Source organism: Balaenoptera ricei, chromosome 3, assembly GCF_028023285.1.
Source record: "Balaenoptera ricei isolate mBalRic1 chromosome 3, mBalRic1.hap2, whole genome shotgun sequence".
NCBI classification, from domain to species: domain Eukaryota; kingdom Metazoa; phylum Chordata; class Mammalia; order Artiodactyla; family Balaenopteridae; genus Balaenoptera; species Balaenoptera ricei.
In genome coordinates, this window is record NC_082641.1 from 1,194,703 (window position 1) to 1,213,069 (window position 18,367).

Consider the following 18,367-nt stretch of genomic DNA (forward strand, 5'->3'; position numbering starts at 1 on the left):
GTGGCCACTGACCGCACAGCCCCGCTGCAGACTGTGCTAGGCCCCCAGGGCCGGGGGAGCTGGGTAGACGCAGGGATGGGCTGCCCTTAACCCAGCAGGACCGGGACTAGTCAGAAGCGGTCTCCCTAGTTTGGGACCCAAAGTGCCTCTGAGAGAAAGAAGAAAGACGAAAATGAAAAGGGTGATATAAACCGTGTTAAAACCAACCTGCCTTCCGATATGGTGCTTGTTTTTCCCAAAGGGAAAGACAAGCTAACAGGAGGGGCCCCCTGTCAAGGGGCCAGCCGCACCCCCTTGGCCGGGACCCCTCCCTCCCTCCCTCCCCAGGTGCATCTCAGGGGGGAAGGCGCTGGGTGAGGGGGCACCTGACGAGTGCCGGGGCGGGGCTTCCACTCAGAACCCCAGATGTGGGAGATTCGGCTGTCACCCCCATGCCGCATCCGGTGTGAGCACCGCGGTCTCCCTAATCGGCGTGGCATCACAGGGATGGCCACGGCTGCCGCAAGTCCGAGGTGACGTGGCCGCGGGTACAATCATGCAGATAAAATGGGAATTTAACAGTATCTCTGGGTGAATGCATGTTGCCCTTCTCTCTAAGTGCGTCGCATGATCTCGCTGCGTGACGTCGCCCAGCTCCGGCCCGGCTCTGTGGGCCTCTATGCATGGAGAATTTTCCCAGTGCTCGGTTTTGGTGGAGCCGGGGAAGGAGCGCATCGCGGTCATGCAACCCCTCGTTGTGGGCTCTCAGCATTCTGCGGCCTGAGCCGCTTACAACAGTGTAAAGGCGCCAGTGGCATGTGTTATAATATATGAGGCATTGTCCCTCTGAAGAACACACGAAAGAAAGAACATTGTTCTACGAGGGAGCAATTCATCGGGTTTTTCCCAGAGACTCTTGGGTCAAGTTTTTATAGGCCTATTTGATTTTCAAATTCTTTCTACTCTCTTTCCTCTCAGCAAGCGTAGTGCCCAAACCTGTCTACATTCACTTCCCATGTTCTGTGGATGCTAGATGTCCTTTAAAAAGAGTATCTCAAATAAGTCTTTATTCTTGTTTTGTTGGCTCTTATTCTGTGTTTTCATGAACTCTGGCCCCAGCCATGGCAACTGCAAGAAAAATGTTAACCGTGATGGACAGGATGAGAAAAAGCAGGGTCTCTATCCGCATTTCAAACACTTCGGGAACAATGGTGTTTGGTGTGATTGAATTAATGAGATACCGTGGGCTGTCAAAAGAGCACACATACTTTACATAAACCTGATTATCTTTGCATGGCAGAAATGGAAAAAAAATAGAGGAGGGAGCCGGGCTCGGCTTTGGGTCCCCCCCCGGAGGAACCCGGCTGCTGGCCCTGCTCGCGGAGGGGCCCGGGCTGCCGCTGCCCTCCCCGCCTGCCCACTCAGCATCCATCAGCCATGGTATTTAACAAGTCTATTCAGGAAACCAGGCTCCCAAACACCACTCTTTTCACAGCTCAGCACCTCTGTGGGGTGTTTTATTTTCTCTGGGAGCCATTGTTTCACGTGAACTAAGCACACATTTCAACAATTAGACCAGAGCGGGCGGCCACAGCCCCATCCCAGCCCTGAGAAGTGACAGCGGGCATGGTGGTGACACGTATATAAGGACCAGGTCCAGCTGGTGCTGACTGTAAACCCCCAGTGAGGGCAGCAGGAACCCGTCTCTCCAGTGGTTGGGGTCAGACGCAGTTCCTGGAAGCTTTGGCTGGAGCCTCACAATTTTCGTGGCGAAGCGGGCTGAGCAGCTGGGAGTATCGGAGTCCTTCCCGAGAGAAGAGTTGCTGTCTCTGACTGCAACGGCGTGCAGGGAATGGGGCTCCGTGTAAAGGCGAGTGAGCCGGGGCTCCAGCCCAGCATGGAGAGAGTGGGAACATCGCCCCCTTGTCGTGTCCGTGTCACCCTCCTGCTTCCAAAATGCCGGCGGCTTGGCCAGCGGAGATCCAAAATCTCCATCCAATGACCCCAGGGTTCGGGAAGCAGAGCTCTGCCCTCCTCAGGCATGCTTACACCTTAGGAGGAAGAAAGCCCCATCAAAGTGACAAATCAATGAAATAAAGCGAGCAAACAGCTGTGCCCTCAGTCGGCGCCCAGACCCAAGTTTCTAAGCAGTTTTGCTCTGGGAGCTGCTGGTGTGAGTCAGAATCAGGACTAAAATCAACAAGAAATAACAGAGGCCGCAAGGCCACTCCTGCTGTGTGCCAGCAGGTCATAGGTGATGTAGACCAGACCGAGGAAGGGGCTGAAAGCAGAGCTGCTTCCCCAAAGCGAGTGTGCACTTCAGTCCACCACTCTCGTCCCTGGCGGCTTCCACCCGAGATGCACGGCTCAGACCAGACACGGCACGCACGAAGCAATTCCAGACTCTCTGGTGTCTTGTGCCTGTGATTTGTCTGTGAACTAAATGCACACACACAGAAATAAAACAAGAGCAGGTCCAATCTGGGTCATCACCCCGGGTGAGCTCTGTGTGCTGGTCCCCAAGGATGGTGGCACAGGGACGCCCTCAGCTCCTGCAGCACAGCTCTGGGGAAACACGTTCTGTTCTGCAGATTTCAGAGCAGCCTACGTGCGTGGAACTCCGCGTCAGGCTCCCATTCAAGGCTGAGGACAACCCAGAAACGCCTGATCAGCGGGGGCGGGGAGCACGGAGCAGGGCCTGGGGCTTGGCCAGCAGGTGTCTCTCTTTCACACTGCTGGGCATCTTCTCCCTGTGGCTGTTCAGGTCACCCTGCCCACTGGGCGGGGCCGGAGGGAGGTGCATTCCTGGGCTCTCTGGTCCACAAGTAGGACGGGCGGCGCTGGAGAACATTTCTGGAGGGACACGGTTGCCCCACTTAAAAACACTGGTTAGAAACTCCCCAGACCTGACTCCAACTTAACCTACAAGTGCATCCCCTCCTCCCTGGGCCTAAGAATCTGGAATTTTCCCCTTTAGTTCCCAATCAGGAAAACTCCAAAGTGACAGCAGCAGTGCTGGAGGTGGAGAGAGGGATAGATATTCATTGGATTTTAGATTCACATTTTCATCGTTTTGCTCGGTAAAATTACAGTCCACACGTAACTAAAAGGAAGTTCCTGTGTCATCCGTCCCTGGCTTACTCTATTTGTGGTCCTTTAATTTTCAGCTTAAAGTTTGGTTGTTGTTTTCTTAAGGAAATGGTCTTTTTTCTCACGGCAAATAAGAAAGCTTGATAGTGGACATTTTTTAAAAAGCTGTTGTAATATTTAAGTTCTACTTTAAAATGTCACACTCTTGCAAGATAAAATACACACTTGAATTTGCTTTCACGTCTTTAGAGAACCATTTCATTTCTTTCTTTCTTCCTTCCTTCCTCCCTCCCTCTCTCTCTCTCCCTTTCTTTTCCTTCCTTCCTTCCTTTCTTTCTTTCTTTCTTTCTTTCTTTCTTTCTTTCTTTCTTTCTTTCTTCTTCCTTTCTCTTACCAATTTAGGTTTATTGGGACTATGTAAGTGACTTTATAATGTTCAAACCTAGAAGTAAACGAAAGTCAGTACTCTCATTGGTCCCTCCTATGGTGTGAACATTTGCGTCTCTTCAATTTTCTTTTTTTTAATTTAATAATTATTTATTTACAATTAAATGATGTATACAACACTATGATATATTATAAAAGAGAATTAATATCATTAGATTCATGGATTAAAAATCAGAAGATTTGGGTTCTGCTAACATTTGTTTTTGCCTCTAGCTACTAGCCTTTTTAAAAAAAATTATTGAAGTATAGCTGATTTATCCATTTCATTTTCTTAAGACCACAAGATATTGCTGTTAATCACATGACAGACTCGTAAATCAGGAACCTGGCAAACAGGTGTGATGAGTGCCTGCTGTGAGCTCTTTGGTTGAAGTTATTTTAGACACTTGCTGGCACCTGAGCCCTGGAAACATGCCTGGCCCAGAGAAGAACCTCAAAAACTTAACGCTGGTGACGTTCAAACAATGAAGTTTCCAAAACTGGAACAAAAATGTCCTGGAAATAAGAGCTTTGCTTCAGTTTTATTAAATGATTCTCTCTTAGGGTTTTTATAAATTTAGCTCATGTTTGGGGGCTGATTTAAAGCAATCACATTTCAATACAATACTATTCGTTCCTTATGAACTCCTTGCTGTAAGACAGGGTTTGAGCCCCTTTTCTTAGAGAATCCCCCTTGTTTCTGTGGGATTTTCTGGCTTCACTTTCGATGGTGTGCACACTGAGATATAAATCATTTCCAGGGCACAGAGTGCTCTGGGGGAAATAAATCTGTATTTGTATGTGGGTCCCTGGGACCCATTTGCATTGCTTAGTTCCCCACATTGGAGCCCAGTGCTGTTTACATAGGGTGGCCCTGCTCCCTCACAGAAGGCTCCCTTGAGCCTGGTACATTTTAGTTAAAAAAAAAATGCTTTGGATGATCATAAAACCTTTTAAACAGACATTTCAAAGACTTTGCAATCAAGTTTGAACCCCCTCGTAAAGTTCAGTAAAGGAGCGACGTGCCTGGTGTCTCTTTCCTCTGGCCAGGGGAAAAAGGCTCCCTGGGGCAGCTGTTTTCCACTTGCCTGTCCAGCACCCCCTCAGCACCCCTCCCATGCTCTGCACCTGCCAGGAGCTTCAAGAGACTGCTTCCTGTAGGGTTTGGCCAGTGAGGGAGCAGGAGAGACTGGAGGAGAGAGAGGCTGATGTTTACCACTCACGACAGGGTCGTCCAGGCTGGTCCACGCCGAGGACCAGACGCCATCAGGGGGCCGCCCGGCTCGCCTGTGCTCCTCGCTGCTCTGGCGCTGACTCTCCCTGCCCTCTGGCCTGGGGTCCGTGGGCAGCGCGACCCCCTCGCCTGACCTCTCATCAATCCTCCTCAAGGCCTCCGCCGGGGTGCCGTCTGACACTTCCTCTCCCAGTGGCAGAGACTCCCGCAGCGGTGACCCTGCTCCGTGGTGGGGCGGGCAGCTCGGGGCAGGTGCACCCCGGGGGGAAGGGAAGGTGTTCTAGGAGTGACGTCCTGTGTCCCCAGGTCGGTGTCCCTGGCCGTGCTGTTCTCACCGGCTAGGCCACAGCGCGTGCCCTCCTTCCTGGGAGGTGGTGACGCACGGGTCACCTCTCTACACATCATCACTCAGGGGGCTGCCCAGCCCCCTCCCCAGGCTCAGCGTAGACTCTGCCATAGTGCTGGGGACCAACAAGGTGACCAGGGCAGGACGCGGAGGTTACCCTCAGAGAGCAGCCTGGGATGGACCCCATGAGCTGGTCCAGATGCCGGGGGTGAGATGTCAACGGGATAGAACGCCCTCGGGAGGTGGAGCCAGGATGCAGGCCCAACTGAGGGGCTCCTGAGAAGTCTCTGGGCAGGAGACCACGGCTCCCAGGCCAGGCGCTCATGCTCCCACGGCCTTGCTTGGACTTTGCAGTGGTCACAGGAGAGGCTCTCTGTATCACTGAAAACTCCCGAGTCTTGGGGAAAATAGCAGGGGAGGTCATACATGGGGTTATATGTGCCCAGCATGAAATGTCTGGTCACCATTTCTCAACCCCAGTGAGAGGCCGGGGGGACGGCAGGGCCTGGGGTCACCACGCGTCACAGTGTTTCCAAGGTCCTGTTGCTCCAGCAAGTTCAAGGCCCTGGGGGTAAACACGTCCAGGAGAAGCATCGGATGGCGTAGACGGTGGACCCATGGGAGGCTGGAGCCGCACCCCTGCGGAGGGTCAGTTTCGGGGATGGATGCTCCGTGTCCCTGTGTGTGCTTGGTGGGGCTCCCGGGAGGCGGGCGAGTGTGCTGCCACCAGAGCTCAGGACCAGTGGGCAGGGCTCAGGGCATGCCCCTGTTGACATAAGTGAACCCTCCAGTTTCCACAGTCACGTGTATTTTGTTTCTGGCAAAGAACAGCCACTGATTTTAAATGACTGGTTATTGTGGGCAAACAAGATAAAGTGGAATCACTTTAAATTGTTGGTTAACAAAAATTTTTATAGGATCTGCTCCAAAGCACAGATTAAAAGTCAACAGATGGTTTCAAGATCACATACAGTGTTTTCTTCTGTTTTAGACTTTCACCAAGAAGTGTGTTCTGTGTAATAACCCAAACACCGCTCTGCGATTGTCATATTTAAATAGTTTGCGCCAGGCAAGGGCGCTGCAGCCCAGAGGGACCTCGGTTAACAGCTGAAGAGAGAGAATAAATCCCCTTCGGTGGGCCCTTCAAAACTTGATAGCTATGGTTTTAGGTCTATTTTTCCCCTCGGTGAATGGGGGCTGGAAATGAATTTCTTTTCAACCTGATTTTGGGAAGAACATTTTTGAGCCATAGATTTAGTGTTTTTGTGTCACTGGAAATCATCAACACATGATTATCATTAGAACAAGGGCAGGAAGTCTGCGGTCAGTCCAACAGTGAGGCAAGATGTTCTTCTGGACGGGAAGTTCATGGAGATTAACACGGAGATGACAGATTCAGGGTCCTGGCTGGCTCTTTATTTCAGGGGAGCATAAATATTCTTCTGAACCCTCACAAATGCCCGTGATCACGAACACCCATGATCCAGACATGCTGAGGGAGAGGAGAGACCCCAACCTCATGCCCGGGGCTGTGATGAGGACAGCCCCCCCTCTGTGAGTCACCCCTGCCCCAAGTGACTTGCCCCGGCCAGCATCCCCAGGGCCGGGGACAGGCGCGAACCGCCACCAGCTTCCGGCCTCATCCAAGTCAGAGCAGAGCGCAGCACGTCGGTTTTCGGGTCTCCGATGGCGCTGAAGTTCTGTGCCTGCCGGGACGTCAGGGTTGACCCGTGACCTCAAGGTCTCTGGGCATTTTAAAATAAATCCCACGTTCAATTTCAGAGTCTTTCTCTTAATATCTAGAAGGCTCTGTCTCAGTCTCCGTCATCTAATAAAAACCACAGTGGCTGAATGCTCCGGCCAAGTGTGGGGAAGCAGAGCCGAAGGCTGGCCGGGCAGGGAAGGGTTAACAGCTGCCTGGGCCGCAATTTCTCCATCAGCCTCGGGAAGCCTCAGGTCAACTCTGCTCATAAAACTCTGCACAAATATTTCTCTTTCTATCAGAGGAATTCTAATTCTGCACACAGACCAAGGCCACTCAGATTATTACACATTATTAAAAATTAATTTAAAAAGTGGTCTGGTTCTTGAAATGTGCTGTAGAAATGTGTGTCCAAGTTTGAAATTATAGCAGGGAAAAACCGAAAGGAAAGCTGTACGTCCGTCGTGCGGGCAGAAAAAAGCCTGGAAAATGGCTCCTTTTGCTTTGACAATCGGGAGTCCCTGGTTTTGGCTGTGCTCCCTTTACCGTAATGACTAAGTTATTACACCCGACCTTAAAATACAACTTTTCACCCAGCGCCCATCCCTCTGCGGTTTCTGAGGGAGTTAGATTTGTCCCCTGGATGGGGAGTCCGGGTCAGGCCAGGCAATGCCCTCACACTGCACTGGGTGACGGTGTCCCCTGAGGTCTGTGTGGACACATCGTGGGGACACAGGCACTGATTTTACATTTTCCCCTGAGGACGGCTGTGGGTCCCCTCAGTAAAGAGCCTGGGCTCCAAGCCCTGAAGGAAACACTAAACAGAGGTTTCTTGTTGTTTCATCCCCACGGCGGGCGTCAAGACCGTGAGTCCTGATGACGGCAGGCACGTGTGCCTGGTTGTGCCTTTGATATTCTCATTTCTGCTCATTTAAGGGAACAAATGATTTGGTCCCAGTTAAACACAATAAGAAACAGATTCCACATATATATGCATAACTGAATCACTCTGCTATACACCTGAAACTAACACCATATTGATAATCAACTATACGCCAATATAAAATCAAAATCAAAAAAAATAAATAAATAAATACTACAGTTGCTAGACCTAAAGCATCTCTGGATACAGGACATGGTATTTAAAATACCAACAGTTCCCACTGTCGGGCGGCCTCCTCAGCCCCAGATGCCTCACGTTAGGATCTAGTGGGCGGTGGGTTCAGCTCCTGATGCTGGAAGCTCAGCTCCAGCCCCAGCACCCCTGCACCTGCTCTTCTGAAAGGGGGCAGGGAACCCCTCACTGCAGCCCCTCCTCCTTCCGGGCAATGCCCACCCCAACAGCTCCAGCTGGGGGGCAGGTGAGTGAGTTTCCAGGAAGGAGGGGATGGTCGCTGGGGAAGGGACTGGGCAGGGCTAGAGACAGGGCAGGGTCAGCCAACAAGGACACAGAAGGGACCTCGTCCTGCTTCCCAGACAGGACAGCCCCTGGGGAGGGGCTTTCCTTAGAAAGTGGCTCTTGGGGTTTCTGTGAGCCGGCCAGGGAGACAGGCTGACCTGAGTTCATAAACAAAAGCCACCCTGTTAATAGGGGTACACAGCACACATCATCACCCTTGAATGTCAGTGAGAAGATGGGGACACAGAAATGGATCGTTGTCCCACTGTCATCTGCCACATTAACATTCAGCAAGACCAGCCTCCCGGCCCCGGCACAGTGGCCAGCTGTCCGTCTGGTGGCCAGTGCGGTGCAGCCAGCAAATCTTCCTTTGCTACTGTCCCCCCCGGGCCGGAGTTTTCACTCTGACATGTCCACTTTCTTTCTGGCTGGAGTTTTTAGTCTGGAAAGACACACCTTTCCCTTTATGGCGGAGGGATTACAGGGTTCAGGAGGTGAGTGGGTTCCCATGTCCTTCAGAGGATGGTGTACGTGCCTGAGCTCTGTGAGTTCTGAGGAATGTGACACATCCAGCTATGCTTCCAGGAGGGATGGGGCAACGTTTCCTGGAACTTTGGTTTCTTCGGAGGAACAGTCACAGTCACACTTTTGTCTATAGCCTCTACAGCAGTAAGTGCTGGTACTTTTCCCAAGAACACATCTTCTCAACTAAAATAAATAGATGACGTGCAAGGTAAGAGCTGCCCTTCCATTCCATACAGACTGAGCCCTGGAATCTACCTGGTGGCGATGCCCCAGCACCTGCTTGGCAGGACACCCCTGGGCAAGGGTTCCCAGCTGCATCTCTCACCCTGGGCCCCTGGAATAGGGTCTTTTGGCTGATAGCCTATATATTAGTCTGCCTGGGCTGCCATAATACCACAGACGGAGTGGCTTAAACAACAGGAATGCATTTTCTTACAGTTCTGGAAGCTGGAAGCCTGAGATCAAGGTGTCGGCAGGGTTGCTTTCTTCTGAGGTCTCTCTCCTTGGCTTGCAGATGGCCGTCTTTTCTTTCTGTCCTCACCTAGCTGTCCCTCTGTCATGCCTGTGTCTTTTTTTTTTTTTTTTTTTTTTTTTTTTTTTTTAGTTGTTTTGTTTGTTTTTTTATACTGCAGGTTCTTATTAGGCATCAGTTTTATACACATCAGTGTATACATGTCAATCCCAATCGCCCAATTCAGCACACCACCATCCCCACCCCACCGCAGTTTTCCCCCCTTGGTGTCCATATGTCCATTCTCTACATCTGTGTCTCAACTTCTGCCCTGCAAACTGGCTCATCTGTACCATTTTTCTAGGTTCCGCATACATGCATTAATATACGATATTTGTTTTTCTCTTTCTGACTTACTTCACTCTGTATGACAGTCTCTAGATCCATCCACGTCTCAACAAATGACTCAATTTCGTTCCTTTTTATGGCTGAGTAATATTCCATTGTATATATGTACCACATCTTCTTTATCCATTCGTCTGTTGATGGGCATTTAGGTTGCTTCCATGACCTGGCTATTGTAAATAGTGCTGCAATGAACATTCGGGTGCATGTGTCTTTTTGAATTACGGTTTTCTCTGGGTATATGCCCAGTAGTGGGATTGCTGGGTCATATGGTAATTCTATTTTTAGTTTTTTAAGGAACCTCCATATTGTTCTCCATAGTGGCTGTATCAATTTACATTCCCACCAACAGTGCAAGAGGGTTCCCTTTTCACCACACCCTCTCCAGCATTTGTTGTTTGTAGATTTTCTGATGATGCCCATTCTAACAGGAGTGAGGTGATACCTCATTGTAGTTTTGATTTGCATTTCTCTAATAATTAGTGATGTTGAGCATCTTTTCATGTGCTTCGTGGCCATCTGTATGTCTTCTTTGGAGAAATGTCTATTTAGGTCTTCTGCCCATTTTTGGATTGGGGTGTTTGTTTCTTTGATATTGAGCTGAATGAGCTGTTTATATATTTTGGAGATTAATCCTTTGTCCGTTGATTCATTTGCAAATATTTTCTCCCATTCTGAGGGTTGTCTTTTCGTCTTGTTTATGGTTTCCTTTGCTGTGCAAAAGCTTTGAAGTTTCATTAGGTCCCATTTGTTTATTTTTGTTTTTATTTCCATTACTCTAGGAGGTGGATCAAAAAAGATCTTGCTGTGATTTATGTCAAAGAGTGTTCTTCCTATGTTTTCCTCTAAGAGTTTTATAGTGTCCACTCTTATATTTAGGTCTCTAATCCATTTTGAGTTTATTTTTGTGTATGGTGTTAGGGAGTATTCTAATTTCATTCTTTTACATGTAGCTGTCCAGTTTTCCCAGCACCACTTATTGAAGAGACTGTCTTTTCTCCATTGTATATCTTTGCCTCCTTTGTCATAGATTAGTTGACCATAGGTGTGTGGGTTAATCTCTGGGCTTTCTATCTTGTTCCATTGATCTATGTTTCTGTTTTTGTGCCAGTACCATATTGTCTTGATTACTGTAGCTTTGTAGTATAGTCTGAAGTCAGGGAGTCTGATTCCTCCAGCTCCATTTTTTTGCCTCAAGACTGCTTTGCCTATTCGGGGTCTTTTGTGTCTCCATACAAATTTTAAGATGATTTGTTCTAGCTCTGTAAAAAATGCCATTGGTAATTTGATAGGGATTGCATTGAATCTGTAGATTGCTTTGGGTAGTATACTCATTTTCACAATGTTGATTCTTCCAATCCAAGAACATGGTATATCTCTCCATCTGTTGGTATCATCTTTAATTTCTTTCATCAGTGTCTTATAGTTTTCTGCATACAGGTCTTTTGTCTCCCTAGGTAGGTTTATTCCTAGGTATTTTATTCTTTTTGTTGCAATGGTAAATGGGAGTGTTTCCATAATTTCTCTTTCAGATTTTTCATCATTAGTGTATAGGAATGCAAGAGATTTCTGTGCATTAATTTTGTATCCTGCAACTTTACCATATTCATTAATTAGCTCTAGCAGTTTTCTGGTGGCAGTTTTAGGATTCTCTATGTATAGTATCATGTCATCCGCAAACAGTGACAGTTTTACTTCTTCTTTTCCAATTTGTATTCCTTTTATTTCTTTTTCTTCTCTGATTGCCGTGGCTAGGACTTCCAAAACTATGTTGAATAATAGTGGTGAGAGTGGACATCCTTGTCTCGTTCCTGATCTTAGAGGAAATGCTTTCAGTTTTTCACCATTGAGAATGATGTTTGCTGTGGGTTTGTCATATATGGCCTTTATTATGTTGAGGTAGGTTCCCTCTATGCCCACTTTCTGGAGAGTTTTTATCAGAAATGGGTGTTGAATTTTGTCAAAAGCTTTTTCTGCATCTATTGAGATGATCATATGGTTTTTATTCTTCAATTTGTTAATATGGTGTATCACATTGATTGATTTGCGTATATTGAAGAATCCTTGCATCCCTGGGATAAATCCCACTTGATCGTGGTGTATGATCCTTTTAATGTGTTGTTGGATTCTGTTTGCTAGTATTTTGTTGAGGATTTTTGCATCTATATTCATCAGTGATATTGGTCTGTAATTTTCTTTTTTTGTAGTGTCTTTGTCTGGTTTTGGTATCAGGGTGATGGTGGCCTCATAGAATGAGTTTGGGAGTGTTCCTTCCTCTGCAATTTTTTGGAAGAGTTTGAGAAGGATGGGTGTTAGCTCTTCTCTAAATGTTTGATAGAATTCACCTGTGAAGCCATCTGGTCCTGGACTTTTGTTTGTTGGAAGATTTTTAATCACAGTTTCAATTTCATTACTTGTGATTGGTCTGTTCATATTTTCTATTTCTTCCTGGTTCAGTCTTGGAAGGTTATACCTTTCTAAGAATTTGTCCATTTCTTCCAGGTTGTCCATTTTATTGGCATAAAGTTGCTTGTAGTAGTCTCTTAGGATGCTTTGTATTTCTGCAGTGTCTGTTGTAACTTCTCCTTTTTCATTTCTGATTTTATTGATTTGAGTCCTCTCCCTCTTTTTCTTGATGAGTCTGGCTAATGGTTTATCAATTTTGTTTATCTTCTCAAAGAACCAACTTTTAGTTTTATTGATCTTTGCTATTGTTTTCTTTGTTTCTATTTCATTTATTTCTGCTCTGATCTTTATGATTTCTTTCCTTCTGCTAACTTTGGGTTTTGTTTGTTCTTCTTTCTCTAGTTTCTTTAAGTGTAAGGTTAGATTGTTTACTTGAGCTTTTTCTTGTTTCTTTAGGTAGGCTTGTATAGCTATAAACTTCCCTCTTAGAACTGCTTTTGCTGCATCCCATAAGTTTTGGGTCGTCGTGTTTTCATTGTCATTTGTCTCTAGGTATTTTTTGATTTCCTCTTTGATTTCTTCAGTGATCTCTTGGTTATTTAGTAACGTATTGTTTAGCCTCCATGTGTTTGTCCTTTTTACGTTTTTTTCCCTGTAATTCATTTCTAATCTCATAGCGTTGTGGTCAGAAAAGATGCTTGATATGATTTCAATTTTCTTAAATTTACTGAGGCTTGATTTGTGACCCAAGATGTGATCTATCTTGGAGAATGTTCCGTGCGCACTTGAGAAGAACGTGTAATCTGCTGTTTTTGGATGGAATGTCCGATATATATCAATTAAATCTATCTGGTCTATTGTGTCATTTAAAGCTTCTGTTTCCTTATTTATTTTCATTTTGGATGATCTGTCCATTGGTGTAAGTGAGGTGTTAAAGTCCCCCACTATTATTGTGTTACTGTCGATTTCCTCTTTTATAGCTGTTAGCAGTTGCCTTATGTATTGAGGTGCTCCTATGTTGGGTGCATATATATTTATAATTGTTATATCTTCTTCTTGGATTGATCCCTGGATCATTATGTAGTGTCCTTCCTTGTCTCTTGTAACATTCTTTAATTTAAAGTCTATTTTATCTGATATGAGTATAGCTACTCCAGCTTTCTTTTGATTTCCATTTGCATGGAATATCTTTTTCCATCCCCTCACTTTCAGTCTGTATGTGTCCCTAGGTCTAAAGTGGGTCTCTTGTAGACAGCATATATATGGGTCTTGTTTTTGTATCCATTCAGCCAGTCTATGTCTTTTGGTTGGGGCATTTAATCCATTCACGTTTAAGGTAATTATCGATATGTATGTTCCTATGACCATTTTCTTAATTGTTTTGTGTTTGTTTTTGTAGGTCCTTTTCTTCTCTTGTGTTTCCCACTTAGAGAAGTTCCTTTAGCATTTGTTGTAGAGCTGGTTTGGTGGTGCTGAATTCTCTTAGCTTTTGCTTGTCTGTAAAGCTTTTGATTTCTCCATCAAATCTAAATGAGATCCTTGCCGGGTAGAGTAATCTTGGTTGTAGGTTCTTCCCTTTCATCACTTTAAGTATATCATGCCACTCCCTTCTGGCTTGCAGAGTTTCTGCTGAGAAATCAGCTGTTAACCTTATGGGAGTTCCCTTGTATGTTATTTGTCGTTTTTCCCTTGCTGCTTTCAATAACTTTTCTTTGTCTTTAATTTTTGCCACTTTGATTACTATGTGTCTCGGCGTGTTTCTCCTTGGGTTTATCCTGTATGGGACTCTCTGCGCTTCCTGGACTTGGGTGGCTATTTCCTTTCCCATGTTAGGGAAGTTTTCGACTATAATCTCTTCAAATATTTTCTCTGGTCCTTTCTCTCTCTCTTCTCCTTCTGGGACCCCTATAATGCGAATGTTGTTGCGTTTAATGTTATCCCAGAGGTCTCTTAGGCTGTCTTCATTTCTTTTCATTCTTTTTTCTTTAGTCTGTTCCGCAGCAGTGAATTCCATCATTCTGTCTTCCAGGTCACTTATCCGTTCTTCTGCCTCAGTTATTCTGCTATTGATTCCTTCTAGTGTAGTTTTCATTTCAGTTATTGTATTGGTCATCTCTGTTTGTTTGTTCTTTAATTCTTCTAGGTCTTTGTTAATCATTTCTTGCATCTTCTCAATCTTTGCCTCCATTCTTATTCCGAGGTCCTGGATCATCTTCACTATCATTATTCTGAATTCTTTTTCTGGAAGGTTGCCTATCTCCACTTCATTTAGTTGTTTTTCTGGGGATTTTTCTTGTTCCTTCATCTGGTACATAGCCCTCTGCCTTTTCATCTTCTCTATCTTTCTGTAACTGTGGTTTTTGGTCCACAGGCTGCAGGATTATAGTTTTTCTTGCTTCTGTTGTCTGCCCTCTGGTGGTTGAGGCTATCTAAGAGGCTTGATGGGAGGCTCTGGTGGTGGGTAGAGCTGACTGTTGCTGTGGCGGTCAGAGCTCAGTAAAACCTTAATCCACTTGACTGTTGATGGGTGGGGCTGGGTTCCCTCCCTGTTGCTGTGGCGGTCAGAGCTCAGTAAAACCTTAATCCACTTGACTGTTGATGGGTGGGGCTGGGTTCCCTCCCTGTTGGCTGTTTTGCCTGAGGCAACCCAACACTGGAGCCTACCCGTGCTCTTTGGTGGGGTTAATGGCAGACTCTGGGAGGGCTCACGCCAAGGAGAACTTCCCAGAACCTCTGCTGCCAGTGTCCTTATCCCCACGGTGAAACAGAGCCACCACTCGCCTCTGCAGGAGACCCCCCAACACCAGCAGGTAGGTCTGGTTCAGTCTCCCCCAGGCTCACTGCTCCTTCCCCTGGGTCCTGATGCACACATTACTTTGTGTGTGCCCTCCAAGAGTGGGGTCTCTGTTTCCCCCAGTCCCGTCAAAGTCCTGCAATCCAATTCCCACTAGGCTTCAAAGTCTGATTCTCTAGGAATTCCTCCTCCCGTTGCCTGACCCCCAGGTTGGGAAGCCTGACGTGGGGCTCAGAACCTTTACTCCAGTGGGTGGACTTCTGTGGTATAAGTGTTCGCCAGTCTGTGAGTCACCCACCCAGCAGTTACGGGGTTTGATTTTACTCTGATTGCGCCCCTCCTACCGTCTCACTGTGGCTTCTCCTCTGTCCTTGGACGTGGGGTATCCTCCTTGGTGAAGTCCAGGGTCTTCCTGTCAATGATGGTCCAGCAGTCAGTTGTGATTCTGGTGCTCTCGCAAGAGGGAGTGACAGCACGTCCTTCTACTCCGCCATCTTGGTTAATCTCATGCCTGTGTCTTAATCTCTTCTTATAAGTACACCAGTCAGATTGGATTTGGGCCCCATCCAGATTAAGTTAAAAGTCTCATTTTAACTTAATCACCTCTTTAAAGACTGAATCTCCAAGTACAGTCACATTCTAGGGTGCTGGGGGTTAGGATTCCAACAGATGAATTTTAGGGTACACAATTCTGCCATGAACGCTGTGTAATCCCCTTCCCAGTGCAGCTGTTTGTTACAGAGAAAACTTGTACATACAAGCCAAGCCCGGGCCCTATAACTCAGACTCAGAGACCCCAGGGCTTTCCCTTACAGGCGCTCCTGCCCTTCTGGCATCTCATGATCAGAGCAAAATTAGTACATTCTAGTTGTGTTTTAATCTGCAGTTAAAGATGGATCATGGAAGGAAGGGAAGAGGGGGGAAGTGAAGAGGGGAGGAGGGGAGAGGGAGAGGGGATGGCGGGATTCCCTCCACTGCCAGCACTGTCCTAAGGGCTTGCATTTGTGATCTTGTTTCATCCCAATAACAACACCATGAGTTGGGTAGTACCTTTGCCACTTTGCAGACAAGAGAGCTGAACCTCAGCCAGTGAAGCTCAGAGTGCAAGGAGATGCTGTGTAACGATCCCACCCCCGTCGGATTCACCTCCAGGGGAAGGGGCGGGCCCAGGTCCAGCTCCGCGGGTGGTCCATGGACCAGGCCAGCCCCGCTCTGCACACAGGAGCAGGACCTTGTGGTTATCAGATGACTCCGCACCAGTTCCTCCCTGAAACGAGGCCAGGTTCTAAGAGTCGTCGTTGCCGATAAGGTCATGCTGATGGTAACACGAAGCGTTCACTTGCTCTGAGCAAGGGGGTCTCTGCTCACCCTGCTGCACCACCCGCTGTTCAAGGGCCTCTTTGTCTACCGCCCCGGGAGTTAGTCACATGGAGAAGCCCGCGGCCCTTGTCCTTAATCACACCTTGGGACTGGCCAGGGTCTGAGCGTGGCGTGTGGCGTGTGTGTGTGTGTGTGTGTATGGAGTCTGCTGGGAGCCTCCGAAGGCTTCTGATGGGACGTGGTACCTGCCCCAGATCGAGTGTGAGGCCAGGGCTCTGCCCCGAAACGACCTCACTTCAGGAACCCCCAGAATCTAGAGCTCCCGGGAGCCCGGAGACATGGGTCACGCCCGTGGGCGAGGCAGCTCGGCATTGGAAATGCTCTTCCTGTGTTTCTAGAAGAGATGCTGCCTCATAATCTCCTCCAGTGTGTAACATCTGCTTAGTGCGGTTCAGCCGCTGCTCATATAACGTGTGATCTGACATTTAAGTTTGAAATAAAAATATGACTTGGACCCAGAACTGAATTGAGTCTTCTCTGCCCAGACTTGGTGGACCTGTCAGGATCCCACCAGGAGGACAGAAGCCAGCGTGTACTTCTAGCATGCAAGGTCTCAGTGCAGGAAACTGGGGGGCCCGGGAGCCCCAGGCAGCAAAGCACCACCAGGATTTCAGCTGCCAGGCGGGCAGCGTCCTGTTCCCTGGGGAGCTCCCCCAGCTGCCACTCTAGGCTGGGCCGGGCTTCCTGGGCCTCACCTGGAGAGGCTCTGCCCCACCCCTGCTGCAGGCAGGAACCCCCTTTCCTGTCTGGGGTCCCATTTTATTCTGTGATGGAGGCGGCCTTGGAGAGGGGCGGGGACGCTGAGCAGACACCAGAGGATCCTGCGCTGGATTCACTTGGTCTGGATAAACCCGGAGACGTCAGAGCAGCTTAGGTGTGTCGGGGATGGTGGCATCTCTCCTCCCAGAGCTGCAGCCACTGGAGGCTGTCACCTTGAGGCGTCAGGAGACCCTGCACAGTTTCCCGGCCAGGCCCTGCTGGCTCCCTCCAGGGCTCTTCCTGCAGGTGTGGTGACTGACGGCAGAGATCTGAGGGTGGGAGGGCCTTCTAGGTGTCGGCATCTTGCAGGTATCGACTAAAAGGTTTACGTTTATTAATATTTAAATCTATTTCCAGTGACAAGTGGGAACCAAATCATCTTTGGCCTCCTTGGGTATCCAGGGTACCAGGGCCTGAAAGAGTCAGGCTGGCTGCAGCCCTTCCAAACTGGCCACTGCCCGCTGTGGGGTTTTAGTGCCTGAGGCCAGGTCACAGGTGGGGAACACTCCACCCCCAGCGCGGCCGCCCCTCGCCTCCTAGTCCTCTGAGGGTTCCTTCTCAGCGGGCCCTGCGGTGTGCTGACGCTCGACATCGCCACAGCTGCCGGGCTCGTCACCCACAGTGTCCCGGACACACCCCAGCCCGGGCTCCCTGCCGCCAGTGGACGTGCTGGCCCGGGAGGCAGCTCCGGGCTTAATCCTCAGCAGTCACTACAAGAAAGCAAATAATCCGATCGGGATGCTGGTTTGTAAGATGAATTTTCAACGTGTAGCCCACAGATGATCATTGATTGTGGCCAGTAAATACAGACAGCCCTGACGTTTGTTGTTGTTGGGAGTAATGGTAATCGGCGGCTGACACTGTGTGGCTGAATGCCTCGCTTGTGGCCGGCATGGGCAGGCCCGCCAGCCTCTGCCGGCTCCTTTCATGGGGTGCTATTACTCACGGGGGTGATCGATATTTCACCTGCACAACATGCGGACTGAAGGTGTCTGGGTCCTATGTTGGCCCACTGATAGTGACCCCTTTATTCAAGCCAGCTTGTAGGAGCAAGAAGATAAAGAAAAGGGGAGAAAACTATAGCATGTTCTCAGGAAAGTATTGTGAAGGTTATAAGCAGAAAACGAGGAAAATGACAGAACAGGGGGAAATCAAGGAAGAAAGTGCAGAGGTTTCTAAAGTCGTATGGAAAAGAAGAGGAGATGTTCCACAGATTTTTCTTAGTGTGCTAAAAGGCTCAGTAAGCTTTCATCAATCTTTTTGAAACTCATTCTCTTTCAAAAGATTGATTTTATGAAACTGAAGTTTAACAGCCAAGTGTTTTTCTCATATTCTGAATAATTTCAGTATCTCCTTATAAATAAGAATTTATCACTCTTTCCCCCAAACCCAACCCCATTTGTTTTCTATTAGACAAAACTCCAGGATCTGACTTCTCGACTTTTCTAATTTGTCACTTCAAATACACTCC